General features: G+C 53.4%; 1 protein-coding gene across 1 annotated transcript in view; it reads right to left on the bottom strand.

Moving 5' to 3' along the window:
- PLXNA2 (plexin A2) overlaps positions 1 to 11,659 on the bottom strand; it is a 205,371-nt gene extending 193,712 nt beyond the window's left edge. Inside the window, exon 1 of the mRNA XM_054563219.1 lies at positions 11,011 to 11,659. The gene's annotated coding sequence lies outside the window, so the exon portion shown is untranslated. The remainder of the gene's footprint in view (positions 1 to 11,010) is intronic.
- Positions 11,660 to 13,601: the final 1,942 nt, after the last annotated feature.

Genomic DNA, 13,601 nt, shown 5'->3' with positions numbered 1-13,601 from the left:
ACTAGCTGCCCACAGCCTCTCTGAAGACCTCGCCGTTTCCACAGTCTCTGCAGCCAGGCCCAGGGCACAGGCGGCTCCTGCTGCCATCTTTCTCTCCCCCACTCGTATTCTCCCAGCTACCCTGGCCCTGCTGCTCTTCAATTTCCAACCCTGGCAGATCACTGATTAATTCAAGGCTGTTTAATAACCCTTCTATTTCGATGAAACAAGCTGTCTTGTTTTCTTTATTTTTAACACCGACTTTCGACTTTCGTTTCTTTGCTAAGCATCTTACTGTCATTTAAATTTCTCTGTCTCCAACCAAGCTGATAATAGACTGGAGTGAGCAGCTGCTCCCATCCCGTTTATGACAATGATTAGAAGTTAGAGCTGTGCAGAGAGCTGACCGAGTCTCGGTTCATAGGGGTCTGCCCCTGCTTGTAGAGGGAGTGCTCATTGTAACGTGATCAGGAGAATTCCGGCTCCAGGAGAGACCCGGGCTTACCCTAGCCTAACCTTCCTGGCACCCTGCTCCCGGGGGAGCGGTGGCGTGAAGGTGCAAGAGCCAGCTCTGTTTACAGTGGAATTAAGGCCAGCAGCTGCGGACCTGACACTCTCAACTTCACTTCTCAACTTTTTCTTCCTTTATTTACTGAGCAGCAAACAGGGAGACTCAAGGTTAGAAGACTTGGAGGTGGGTGGTGATCTCAGCCACCACCTATTATACCTTTCTGCTCCACACAGGAATCCCTTCTTGAGACCTGGTTGACAGCTTCTAACCTCCGCCTGAATTTTCCAAATGATGGGGAGCTCAGTCCCTTCCCAGATGGCCCCTTCTAAGGATTGGGTGGCTCTGGTTCATTTCTCTTCTGTCCGGCATACTTCTGTTTAACTTGTGTGACAATTATTTGTGTGCAGACCCTTCCTTCCTTGGCACATTGTAAGCTCCTCAAGAGCCAGCACAGTGACTTGCCTCTTTCCCTTGATACTTGGCACATAGTAAATATTCAATAAACATTTGTTCAATCGCTTAAAATTACGTTCAAAAATTACATCCAATCTCCTTGCAAGCAATGTGTCCTATTTCTACCTGGGCAGGCTCCTGGAGAAGCTTTCTAGTTTTTCTCTACCTGGACAAGTGTTCTGCCTCTTCTGCCCTGGGGCCAGAAATGGCTGCTTCCACAGGAGCCAGGCCCCTCCTCTTTCTCCCTGGCCCCCAGGGACTACACAGCAGAGGAAAGCTTGGCCAAGGGAGCTAGGGGTATTGGAGGCAGCCGATCAGGTGGCCTGGACTAGGCCCTCTGTATGCCAACGCCCCCCTCGCTCCCCCTGGGCTGGTCATGGCTGCCTGAGAATGCACCCAGGTGCGTGGCGCCCAAGCCCTGGCTGGCCTGACACTCCCAGCAGCCTCCCAGCCGGCAGTCTGCAGACAGCTGCTGGGGTCATTGTCTCACCCTCTTCAAGTGTGAATGCTGAGTCTATAGAGACCGAAACACAAACAGTGCCCACAGCGCCTCTCGGGAAAGGAGGGGCAGCTTGGCCTTGCCAGAGCCATTGACTGTGCAAATAGCAAGGCTTGCTGTGCATGGGGGAAAGCTGGTCGGAGCTATTTAAGACAGGGGGCCTCCCTACACCACACTGCCCTGCGCCGTGGAGAGGCATTCAGTGTGTACTAAGGGCCAGCAGACTGGCAGAGAAAGGGAGCGGTCCCTTCTCCGGGAATGTCACTTCATTGTGAGGGGCCTGCCTGCTCCGACATGGGAGGTCTGAGTACGAGGTCAGGAAAGGAGAGCCTGGAGAGAGAAAGTGGTTCACTGGTCAGATGGACGCAGTGTGCTGAGCTAGGCTGGGACAGGTGAACCTGCTCAAGATGACAGCGGTTGCCTGGTCTCTCGCCGTGCGACTCAGGACAACCTGCTCCTCCAATGAGGACCCAGGTTTCACATCCATGACGTGGGCCTGGGTAGAAGCTGCGACGAAATACTCCAAAAACATCTTCCCCAAGTGTTCCACATAGAACACGTGTTCCCTTTGTAATTCCAATGGTTTTCTTACTGATGTTTTAGAAGAGAAAATGAAGGCACCTTGTCAAGCTCATTTTCTACAGCTGATGGTTGGACAGTACTCTGGAATGCACAGGAGGACTCTCTCCTCTGAGAGACGCCTTCCCACGCTCTGCACTTCCAACCAGGGGCCAGGCTCTTGTGCTTCAGCTGGGAGGGTGGTGGGGAGCTTCTCGGGCTGGCAGAAGACAGCTGATGGGACTCCCAAACTCCTGCTACATCTGGCCAGTGATCGCAGCTGGCCGAGGATCTAATCCCTGAGCCCCAGGGTCTAGCTTGGGCTCTGGGACCCAGCTCCTGCTAACATTTTTCACGCCACATCTGCCCTGTCCATACCCACACTCTGAGGAGCTCTGCCTGCAGAAAGATGTAAGCCTATTGCAGGCAGGTAGAGGCCCATGACCTCCGCCTCCTTCCCCTGCTATAGGAGGTGGACTCCCAGAAAAGCACCACCTTCCCAATTCTTTGACCATATCATTCATCTCCCTCTTAGGTCTGAAGGCATCAGGTCCAAGAGTGGAATAAACCAGGGTAACGAATCCAGAATTCAAACTCCAGCCCCGCTTGTGAAATGCTAGCACTGAGCCACGCACCAGTTGTTTCCCTCTCGGTTTCCAGGCTCCGCTCAGTCTACTGCCTTTTATCTATTTTTGTATACGAAACCTTTAGCACACAGATATTCCTAAATAAAGTCTTATTTTTCTCAGAAAGTTCCAAACAAATTCAGAGAGAGAGCGAAGAAAAATGTCCCTAGCTTGGCTTTATTCCTGCTCTCAAGTTTAGAACAGTTTTGTCTGTTTGCAGCAATTTTCCTTTTTCCAAATCCCCTCACCACCTTGCTATGCCTGGCTCCAGGCACCAAGGCAAGTGAGGGCCCTTGGGAAGGCCCGAAAAGTAGTCATTCCCACTGTACAAATGGAGAAACTGAGGTGCTGGGTAAAGGGCAGGAGCCAGCTCTCCCAGTGGCTTGTGGCTCTGCCTGTTCTCCCTCCTGGGACCATTTGGTGGGAAGGTGAGAAATCTTTAGGAAGAAGGAAGAGCACAAGTGTGAAGGAAGGCCCTTTGTCCCAGCTCATTAGGACCCTCTTCTGACACCAGATTCTTCCTGACCATCTGTTCTGACCCTCTTGGTGGGACCCAAACCTCCAGCACCAGGGTGAGGGTGTGGCTTCTCGGCTTCACAGGCTGGTCCGATGATCACTTTCTGGAAGCCTCTCACACAGCTGGGTCCTGAGACCAGAAGGCTGATGGGCTTCACCCTGGGGCTGCTCAGAGTGGGGCAGCAGACTTGAATTTTCTTAATTTCCTGGATACAGCTCGGGGGTGTTTGCCTAACAGAAACCCTAGTAGTGCGGTTTTTAATTCCACAGAGAGTCAGGGACTTGCCGGGATGGGCCGGGCAGCTGGGGAAAGAGGGGGCAGCCTTGTCAGGGGACTGGGCAATTATGACCACCTCTCTCCTGGAAAACACCACCACCCCCCAGGGCCACCGGGGAGCAGGGACCACCAGCGAGAGCTCCCGGACCCAGGGGAGGGCTCTCGGGGGCCAACACAGGCAAGGAGCCATGGCTTCCTGTCTGGCTTTGGGCTGGGCTCCGGCTGACAACCCCAACGCTCAGAAAACAGGCTCTTCTTCCTCGGGTATCTTTGTGGGTCAGGAGAAAGACGGGAAGCTGGGGGAGCAGTCTGGGGAGGTGGGGGTCACAGGTCAACGTAATATTTACCCAGCCCAGTGAGGCCTTTGGCTTTTATGAAGCAGGAAAGCGCTTCAAAGCAGCAACATCCTCTCCTGCCACTTGTCTGCCCCTGTCCTCCAGGCAGTTTTACCTACCCCTTCCTCTCCTCCTGAACTTTCCACCCTCTGTCCCTTAAAGGGAGGTGCCCTGGGCCCTGCCTCCTAGTCAGAGAGGTTGATGACTTGCCCATAGTTGCAGAACAATCACAGGCGCTGGGTTCCCCTGGCACTCTGAGCCTGGTCTTGTTTACTCTGAGCGTGAGTCATCTGCCCCTGCGGATGGAGGTGAGGGAGCTCCTGGGTTACAGCTCTTTATCCGAAGCCCCCACTGCAACCCCCAGAGCAGGAAGCAGAAACGGAGGGGCAGGAAGAAAATCCTGGGGACCAGAGGGTCCTGGGTCTTTACGCGGAGGGTGGGTGGGAATCTTAAACTACTCTTCAGAAATAAATATACTCTACTCTGAAGAGTAGTTTATTCTGAAATATATGTATATTTCTGAAATATATATGTTTCTGGATAATATGTATCTCCACATATTTCTTGAAAGCATAAACTCTCAGGGGTTTCAAAGGCCTCTCAAAGCCCAAGCATGGCCCCTGGCTCTGTCCACCCCAGTACAGGGACCTCCCCCAGCCCAGACTCTTCAAGGAGTAGGGACAACGCTTCCTTCCATTATAAGGGTAGAGACAATTTTTAAATTGAGTTGAAGTCTGCCTCCTCCTCACCTCCCTCCGTGAATCCTTCTCTGCCTTCTTTCTGCACAGAAACTTTGAGTGGTTCCTTCCCCAGGCAGCAAAAAGATGGCAGAGGTGGCTGCTGAAGTGGGCTCTTCTGTTCAGCCAAGGGGTAGGGGTACAATCCCGATTTTCTCTCTGGTGGGATCCATTTAATGTGTTCATTCAGATAAGAGAGGGTGAATTAACAGCAGGATTCTGGACACCAATATGTGAATACAGATGAGTAATAACATTTCCTGATGAACAAAGTGCCAACTCCAGGGACCGGAAAGGGATGCAATTTACATAGAATACAATGTGAAACCCTAGGGAGTGGGGACCAGGGATCTTGCTGTAGGATGTTGACTAATAGAAAACAACCCCAGTGTTGTCAGTTTACAATCTGTGGAGGAGAATGAGGGGAAAAAAAGTGCTTAAGAGTAGCTTAGAGGCTGAAGAATGAGAGAGGTTAGTCATTTTCAGCAGGAAACTGCGATGTTCTCAGGCACCTGAGTCCGTCTCCTGGCCTTTCTTTATCAGCACTACAAGTTTTTGGCTCATCTCCAAGGTGCCTTCCATGGCCTAGAGCAAAAGCTTCCAGAAGCTTCTGCGATTTCACTTCCTGAGTCCTCAGCACACTCTTAACTCCACTCTGCCTATACTAAGGTTCTTTGGGGGCATTTGGCTTATGTACTTCTCCCTCCCCCGAGGATACTGTAAATTCCTTGAAGGTAGAACCTGTTACTTTTTCATTTTGTACCAGTTGCTACTACATCCCTCGCACTACATAAGTGATCAGTTCCTAGACTTAGCTGAAATGGATTGCAATTCCTGCTTTCAGGGTCTTCAGTTCGCTGCAAGGGCAAGAAGTGTGGTGTACCTCTCAGATGTGAGGGTTAAAGTTGGAGGGGATGCTCATTCCTCTGGCCCTCCATCTCCAGACTAAGGTGGGAGGCGAGAAAGCCCCTGAGTTTGATTCCCTGGATGGAGCAGGGCAGCACAGGAGTGCCTCAGTCGGAGCCTCTATCCCCCCTCAAAGCTTCAGCGAGAACCAGTGTCGGTGGGGCGGGGCCGGGGGTGGGGGGGGCTGGCACGGGAGAGAAGTTCATTCAAGGGCTAATCACTCTGAGGCCCCGGGACCCCTCCCCCTCTTGCTTCTCAAAGGCAGTTGAACTTTCCAAGGGCAACTCAACTGCCTTTTATCTCTCATACCAAAAGTAATTTTAGCCAAGGCAAACCAGGATTAAATTTTCATAATGCAATACATTTATCTTGTTTTTCTTTTCTCCCTCCTCTCTTCCCTCCCGCCCCACCCTGCTTGACCCCAGGTAAATTTGAGCCAAAGGGAATCCAAGATTAAATAACAGGGTTGGTATCAGGCCTGAGGAGATGCTGCTTTCCGGCCCTCTGCCGGCCCCAAAACTTCAACATTTTTCCGTGCCCCCTTACACAGTTATTATCTCCTCAGATGAGAAAAGCCTCTGGACTCTGCTCTTTCTCCATATTGTCCTCTGCTGAAATGAAAGGGGGAATTATAATTCAGAGACAGGCTCCCACAGAGAAAAGGAAGACAAAGATTAAATCAGCGATACAACCTTGACATGCCTTCAGTTCCTGAAAGGTCTTTTTAAAACAGTCTCCTCAGGAACAGTTTGGCCACCACCTGGGAGGGGTTCTCAAGTCCTCATTTAGGAGGTTGGAAGGAGGGAAGGCATGTGAAGGCGCCTTGGGGATGGGCCAAAGACTTCTGTTGCTGATAAAGAGACGCAAGGGCCTCTTGGCCGGCCAGCCTGCAGAATGGACTGCCTGCTAACTTGAGAAGGCGTCCCCCTCCCCGCCTCACGCCCCAGAGGCAGCCGGGCGGCCGGCCTCTCCCTGAGCTGCTCACCACCCGGGGAACCCTGATTAATGCTGCAGGCGCCTTTCCGCTCCCCTGCAACCAGACAGGGGCCCAGAGGTCCCGCTGGCAATAGGACTCTACCAGTTGTGGTCTCTGGGTAGTGACAGCTGGCAGTTTCTAATATATCTCATCTATTTTTTTTCTTGTCTTTAAAAAAAAGCACAAAAACCGCTGTTTGGAGCCAAGTCTGGTTTTCAGGAGCCCCCTCTAGTGGAGATAACCTGCCACTTCAGTCTCCCAGTCAGCCCAGAGGGAACCTCCCTTGCCTGGGAAGATTGGTGAGAGCCCCCTTCTACTTGGAAGGGTCCTTCCCGCTTGCTTTCTGTTTTAGCTCTTAGCTCTTTCTGCCTCATTCAGTGTCAGTCTCTCTGCCTTTACCTCCCCTTTTTGTTACCCTGCTTTCTCTCCGTTTACCTGGGGCTATTTCTACATTGTGACTTGGGTCTTTCCATATGTGTCCTGGCTCCTGCATCTCGATCTGCATCTTTGGTCCATCTGTTTTTGTTTTCGTTCTTCCTGAAGTTCAGGACACCAGGTCTGATGAGCTGAAAGTGCTTCGACAAGGCCTTTGATAGAACGGCCTAATCTCAGAAGGCCAAAAGAGGGACCCATAGGCCAGATCCCCAGTGAGAAACACTAGGAGAGCTGAGAGTTCCTGGAGGAGAACGGGACTCTGGCAAAACTCCCTTCGCCACCTCCATCCCCCAAGCCAATCTGGGTGTCTTGAGCTGATGCACGTGTTTGAAGCGGTCTAGAACCTGAGCTTGGCGTTCCCGTGCCGGAGTCCCGAGTGAAACCAGCTCCCAGTTCTCCCCACTGGCCTGCCCGCTTCCTGGTCCCTGACATGTATCCTGCCATGAAGACAACTGGTGATGCCAGGGTGAAGGGACAGCTGGCAGGGGGTGGGAAGGGGGTGCTGGTGCCAGGGAAGAGGGAGAGAAAAGCGTAAGTGGGAGCCAGGTCTGCGCCTGGGGCTGAGGCTGGCAAAGGCAGACGGAGTGAACACTCCGCTGGGGTGAGAGAGAGGCACTTACTGGTCCTCTAACTGGCCCTTTAGGTTTCTGAGAGATACCCTCACCCAAGCGGGAGTTTGGCCAGGGCAGGGCACGGGGTTAATGGTTTGCCAAGCATGAGAGCAGGGAACTTTTGTATTGCTCAGGCCGAGGCCTTTTCTGTCAGCTCTCCCCCTTCTTCCCCTTCTTTTATTTACACTCTTACCCAGTAGGGACCCTGCTCCCCAACAAAGAACTTTCTCACCTCTATTTCTGCCCTCAGTTCCAGATGGAACAGTGTGGAGCTAGATAAAGAAGTTCCATATGCCCCATGCCAGGGAATGCCCCCCCCCAACCCTAGTGCCTGAGGGCTAAGCCCAAGAGAAAGGGGGGTCCCCATTCTGACCATCCCTCCCTCCCTTGGGACCAGCTGTTTGACCCCGGGAAGAACTGCCTTTCTCTCTGTCTCCACAGGGCTCACCTTTAGAAATGACCAAAATAGAAGTGGACACACACCCACCCTCATTTACTCTAATCGGGCATGAAATCTTTGTAACTAAGTGAAAAAACTGTTTCCCATAAGGGAATCAGTTCCATTCATCATTGTTTGAACTGAGCATATGTGCAGGAGAGAAACAGAATATTCCCATATAATGAATTGATAGCAGACTGCCCCTGGGCGAGGGTGGTAGTTGTGGCGGGGTTGCCCATGAGCTGTAAAACTCCAGCACCTCAAAGCCTGTCTCTGCATTTCCCTGTGGACAGTCCTGAATTATTTGTAGTTAACAGACTGTAACACAATGCTCGAGTCTCTTTATGATCAGAATGGGGGTGGGGGTGAGGGGCTTGGCTCAGAGTTCCTTGCCTCTCTGTTTGCTATGATGGACAGAAGTATATTGGGCCCCAGTCTGTGTGTGTGGGGACAGCTGTGTGGCAATACTGAGAGACAGCTGGGGGTGGGGGGGGGTGTTGTTGCTGGAGACAGGAATAGCCTCCCCCACCCCAAACCCTATATCTTGGGGAGGCAGTCATAGAATAGGAGGCAGGAGAGAGTCTATAAAACCCCCAAACAGTGACAATTCCAGAACCATAAATATTTCATAGTACCTGAGCAGGCGGGTTTAAGCTGCTGCCAGCTGCTGCCCTGTATATTTAACTATGTCACTGGTTTCCCGTCCCGCTCGTGTGTGTTTTCCTGTAACATGCCCATGAAATAAAGATTAACAGAATCATCAGAAGTGTTTGTAGATGGGGAAGAGACCTAAGAGAGAAGTAGCTGTTCTTTGAGGGTTTTCTGTTCAGCCTCATTTTGAGCACAAACTCCACAAAAATGGATGGTGAACTTTTACATGTCCCACACCTGCAGCTTTTGATGGTCAAGAGGGCTGGAGGGTGGATGTTCCCTGGTGCTTTTGGGACAGGGGTAGGCATTCGGGCCAGCTCTGGCAGGGGCTACCAACCTTGGTTTCTTCCAGGTAGTGGACATGCCGCACCATTTACTCTTCATTTAGACTTGGGCTGAAAGGCCAGCCAGCCTCCTGCCCTGCTTGAATCTAGGCAGTGGCGAGAAAGCTTGGTGCTTCTGTCCTGCCAAAGGAGAGGACCAAGTGGGGATTCCCTTGCCAGGCTTGGGGGTCCCTGGGCAGAGGAGACCTTCTGGTACTTTATCAGGTCAGACCTTGCATCTCCTCAGCATCATCTCCATTGCACATGGCTCCAAGTGTCATTTCCATTTAACTGCTTTGGAAGCCAATTTGCCCCATCCTAATGCAATTTGCAGAGGACAGTGAGGGAGCAGAGAGGGCAGTCTGTACTGCCCTCCCTTTATCAGCGGGACCCTGAAGACGGTCAGCTGGGGGACGACGGGAAGAAGTGGCTCCTTTAGGTACCACTGGCAATGAGGACAAGTTCTGGGATGAGGAAGGGTTGGGGTGAAGGACAGCGGAGATGCCAGGTTGAAGAAAGGAACAGAAACACAACCTGACCAGGATATCTTGACAGATGCTCTCAGTCTCCTTGGTTGCCTCCCCTCTCCCCTCACTCCCCCACCCCCATTCCCCAGGCCAAGGAGGAGAGATCACAGGTAATTAGTTCAAATGGTGCTTTTGTGAGGTGAGGGGAGAAGATAATGAATTCTTCCCTCTTCTAGACAGGAGGTCAGAGGAGAGAGGGCTGCTAGCAACTCCAGGAGCTTCCTAGGATGAACGCACAGAACTTGTGCACTGCGATCAGAAGAGCTGGATTCGTTCAGCCAGAGCTACGTCTTCCCCCTTGTTCTCTAGCTCCGTTGAAGGCCCCAGAGTCTACAGTCTGCCCAGAGGGAAGAGGGAAGTTTCAAGGGCTGAGAAAGAAGCCCAGGGGCAGGGGTGAGGGGATTGGCTTGCCATCAAGCCAGGAGGGGAGAGCTGAACCTGACTCAGCTCCCAAAATGTCCAGCACAGCTCAGATACTCATAAACCTTGTTCACTGTGCTCAAGAACACAAGGAAGAGAATGAATGGGTCCCCAGATTTCTGCAGGTTCCGACAAGCTGCTTGGTCCCCCAGCCACTGCCTCAAGTGCCAGCTGGCAGCCCCAACCCCTCAGACTGGTGGTGTCTTAGGTCTCTTGCACAGCCACTGCTGGTATGTCACTAGATCCCCACAGGAAAACTGGCCATACTTCCAATGGGCACCTCTGGGGGCCCTCATTCTAGACTCTTAATGACCTAGAACCCCAAATCTTTTACACCCCCGCCCCCAGCCATTATCTCTATTCCTCCGGACCTGAGTTTGAATAAGCAGCTCCTCCAGGGCAAGGGTCATGCCAAATAGGTAGATATTTGTCTAGGATCTGAAATGACAGTTTTAGTGACTCTCTCTTTGGCCATCCAGCCCATGATTAACATTTACAGAGACTACCTGTAGGATGGATCAAAAGCGTTAGAATTTTCAAAGAGCCCCACAACACTTGTGCGGTGGGGCAAGAAGGCGACCACGGAGGAGACTCTTGGATCCTGAGCAAGCTTCTACTTCAGTTCCCAACCCTCGCCTGCCGCTCAGAACCATGGAAGGTGCTGACGGACGAGCAGCGCGAGGGCGCACAGAGCGGGTATGGAGCACCTCTCCCATTCAGCGCCTCGGACTGGCTCCTCCCCGAGCCTGTGGAACCCGCGCAGCATTCCTCTTCCATTCCTAAGTCCCCGGGATCCCAGGGAACAGCCAGTGGCCACCAGAGACTCCGGCACTGGAGTGAACGCCCCCAAATCGAGCTCTGGCCACAGTGGCCCTGGGCTCTCTTGCTTGTGCCACCGACGCACGCGTTGGGCTCCAGCTCACGGGACAGCCCGCTGCCCCAGGGCTCCCCAAAGCCGCAGAGCGCCGGCAGGTGCGCGGGGGAGGCGCGCCGCCGAGCGCGGCGGCGGCCGGCAAGCCAGTGGCAGGGAAGCCGGTGGCCGGCGGGGAAGGGGCCCCGAGTCCGCCCGTGAAAGTGGCCGAGCCCGCGCGGAGACTCGCCGGTCGCAACCGAGCCCGGGAATCAGGGGCCAGGACCCAGGAGAGGCGCCTGGGAGCGGGAGGAGCCGCCGCGGGGAGTGCGGTTGCCTGGGGAGAGGGCGGAGGGAGCCGGCGACTCGAGCGCTGCTTACCCAGCTCCGCGACGCCTGTCTGTCCTCGCGTCTTTGGTCCGTCCGCCTCGGCCGCCGGCTGCTGAGGGCGGCGCGCTGCCCCTCTAGCGACCCGCAGCTCGCAATCACGGGGAGAACCACATCCACATGGAGTCCAAATTCATTAAAATCCACGTCAAGCCACCAGCCACTTATCTGTATTCCTGAAGTGGCCCCTCGGTCTCCGGTCCGCGCGCCCCTCCGTTCCTGTCGCCCCGCGGCAGCCCCACCGGGCGCTTGTCGCCGGCTCGCGGGGGAATCCAGGAGCCACTGAGGGGGCGTCAGGGGGTGGCTGGCGGTGTCTCTCCTGAGGAAGCAGCAGAGCCCCGGCTGTCTTCAGATTTTTCCAGCGCGACTTTCCGGGCTCCTCTGACATCAGCAATCTCGGCGCTTCCTTCCCTTCTTCCTCCCGGTTCGCTCACACTCCCATTTCCTCCGGGAACCGGGCTTTCTCAATCTATAGGGAGGTCTGCTGCGCTCGCGCGCCCCAGCTCGCGGGGGCTCCCTTCCGATCGCTCGCCCTCCCGGCTGAAGAATTCCCAGCAACTGCGCCCAGCCGCCCTCCCGCTCCAGACTGGCGAGGACGCCGCTCCTCCCGGCAGCTCCGGCTCCCGCGGTGGCGGCCGCGGCCGGGCTCTGCGCGCCGGCCTCCCTCCCTATATTACCAGGCAGCTCATTATCATAGAGGCCGCGCGCCTTAACCCCCTCCCTGCCAGGCGCGCCCGCCGCGCAGGGGCCGCGCCCGCCGCTGGCACCGCCCGCCGCCGCCAGCCCCCTGTCCCCTCCCCCGCCTTCCCTGACTTCTTCCTCCGCCAGCTGTCAACAAAGAAGAAGCACGTTTAGCGTCGGGAGGCCACCCCCGCAACTGCCCGCCCCGCGCCCAGCTCAGCCCGGACCGACCCACCAGCCACCTTAAGTGGCAAGGGGCAACGAAAATCCTCCGGGGTCTGGGAATTCGGGTGCAGGCCTGACCAGCCCAGCTGGCTTAGCCCCGGGTGCAGGGAGAGCTCAGGACCCACGCAGTGGGGATGTGGGCTCCCCCACCCTTGGCATCACCTGTCACCGCGCACAGCCTGCACACCTCACTCTTCATCTTTAATTTGAGTGTGGAGTGAATGGGGCGGAACCGGCCTTGCCTGATGAGGTTGACACGGGGGTCTCGGAATCTGTGGGAGCAAATTTCTTCTGCTGGTGAATTTCAGAAAGCCAACAAGCTGTCAAATGAGGTTTGAAGTTGTTATTAATTATTATTTTCATAACGCGAAGATGAGCCTTGCTCGGAATCTCAAGCTCCCAGCTCTGTTAGGGATCCTGGGCCTCTGGCACGCGGAGAGGACCAGAGGGGAGATTTCTGTGTCCAGACTCGGGGAGGCTGCTTGGCAGGGGAGTCAGAGGTGCCTGGAAGATAACTTATTTTAATAACCTAACGTGAGAGATTTCTGGTTCCGCATGGCCATGCATCGGTGCCCTTGCGACCACTGATTAGACATCATAAAGAGTCTCGGTGTCTCGGCAGCCCCTGGACGCGGCTTTCTAAAAGGGGCCTGCAAGCCAGACCCCAGCCGGGTCGCAGGATCTGCGTCGTCCCTGCTGGAGATTAGGGCACCGAGAGTTTACTCTACACAATCGTGTCCTGATAAACTTCCTCTACTGCCCTCTCGTGGCCACAGACTTCAGTGATAAAAACAGGGGGAGAAATTTACTCCTGAAACCCTGAAGGGACCTCCATGGAATTCCCAGAGCAGTGGGGGCCTTAAAAAAATAAATAAATAAAAAGGAAGGAAGGAAGGAAAGAAAGAAAAATTTAGACTCATCTGTCATCTTGCAGATTCGCCCATTCAATACAGAATTGGGGGAATCTCAGCTTTACTTCATCTACAGAAATTATTTAATTCCTTCAAAGTTTCTTCTTCATTGTAATTAGATGAAATTTGTCTCCCTGGGACTCTCACTGGTTATTCCTGGTTGTGTCCTGTGGAGTCATAAAGAATCTAAACTGTCTTTCCTGGTCCATACCTGTTCTTTTCTTTGAACTTCTTTAGCATTTACTGTTGGCACCCCTTCACTCAATTATCTTAAGTTACCCTATATTATTACTAATTTCTTTTTACAAGTAGATCTTGTCTCCACATCCAGACAGTCTAGTCTATCTTCTTATTTCTGGGTAGACCATATCTAAGCCACAATTTATTAAGAAAGATGATTTGAATAAAGTGCTAGAAGATTTTAGAACAACATTTCTCTGATTTGTGTGATGCTTGGAGCATCGGTCTGGCCAGCTACACCTGACAGCCGGCGGTCAGATTGGAAGTATCTGGGTGACAAAGCTGGAAGCTGACAGGGCCTTTGGTTCTAAATCAAGTGCTGTGTGACCCTGGTATAGGTCACCTCTCTTCCCCATGCCTCAATTTAATCACATCTTAGAAAGATTATAGTACAATTTAAATGCTTAAATTGCATTAATGCAATTGTGTGACTAACCAGCCCAGGGTCCAGAAATAAATTCTAAAGGAAGAGTAAGAGAGGATAAAATGAAACAGATTCCTTCACTTCCCCATCCTTCACTCCTAGCC

Source organism: Pteronotus mesoamericanus, unplaced genomic scaffold (genome assembly GCF_021234165.1).
Source record: "Pteronotus mesoamericanus isolate MK-2021 breed Mesoamerican mustached bat unplaced genomic scaffold, CSHL_Meso_final scaffold_705, whole genome shotgun sequence".
Taxonomy (NCBI): domain Eukaryota; kingdom Metazoa; phylum Chordata; class Mammalia; order Chiroptera; family Mormoopidae; genus Pteronotus; species Pteronotus mesoamericanus.
This window is presented reverse-complemented; position numbering and strand designations above follow the sequence as displayed.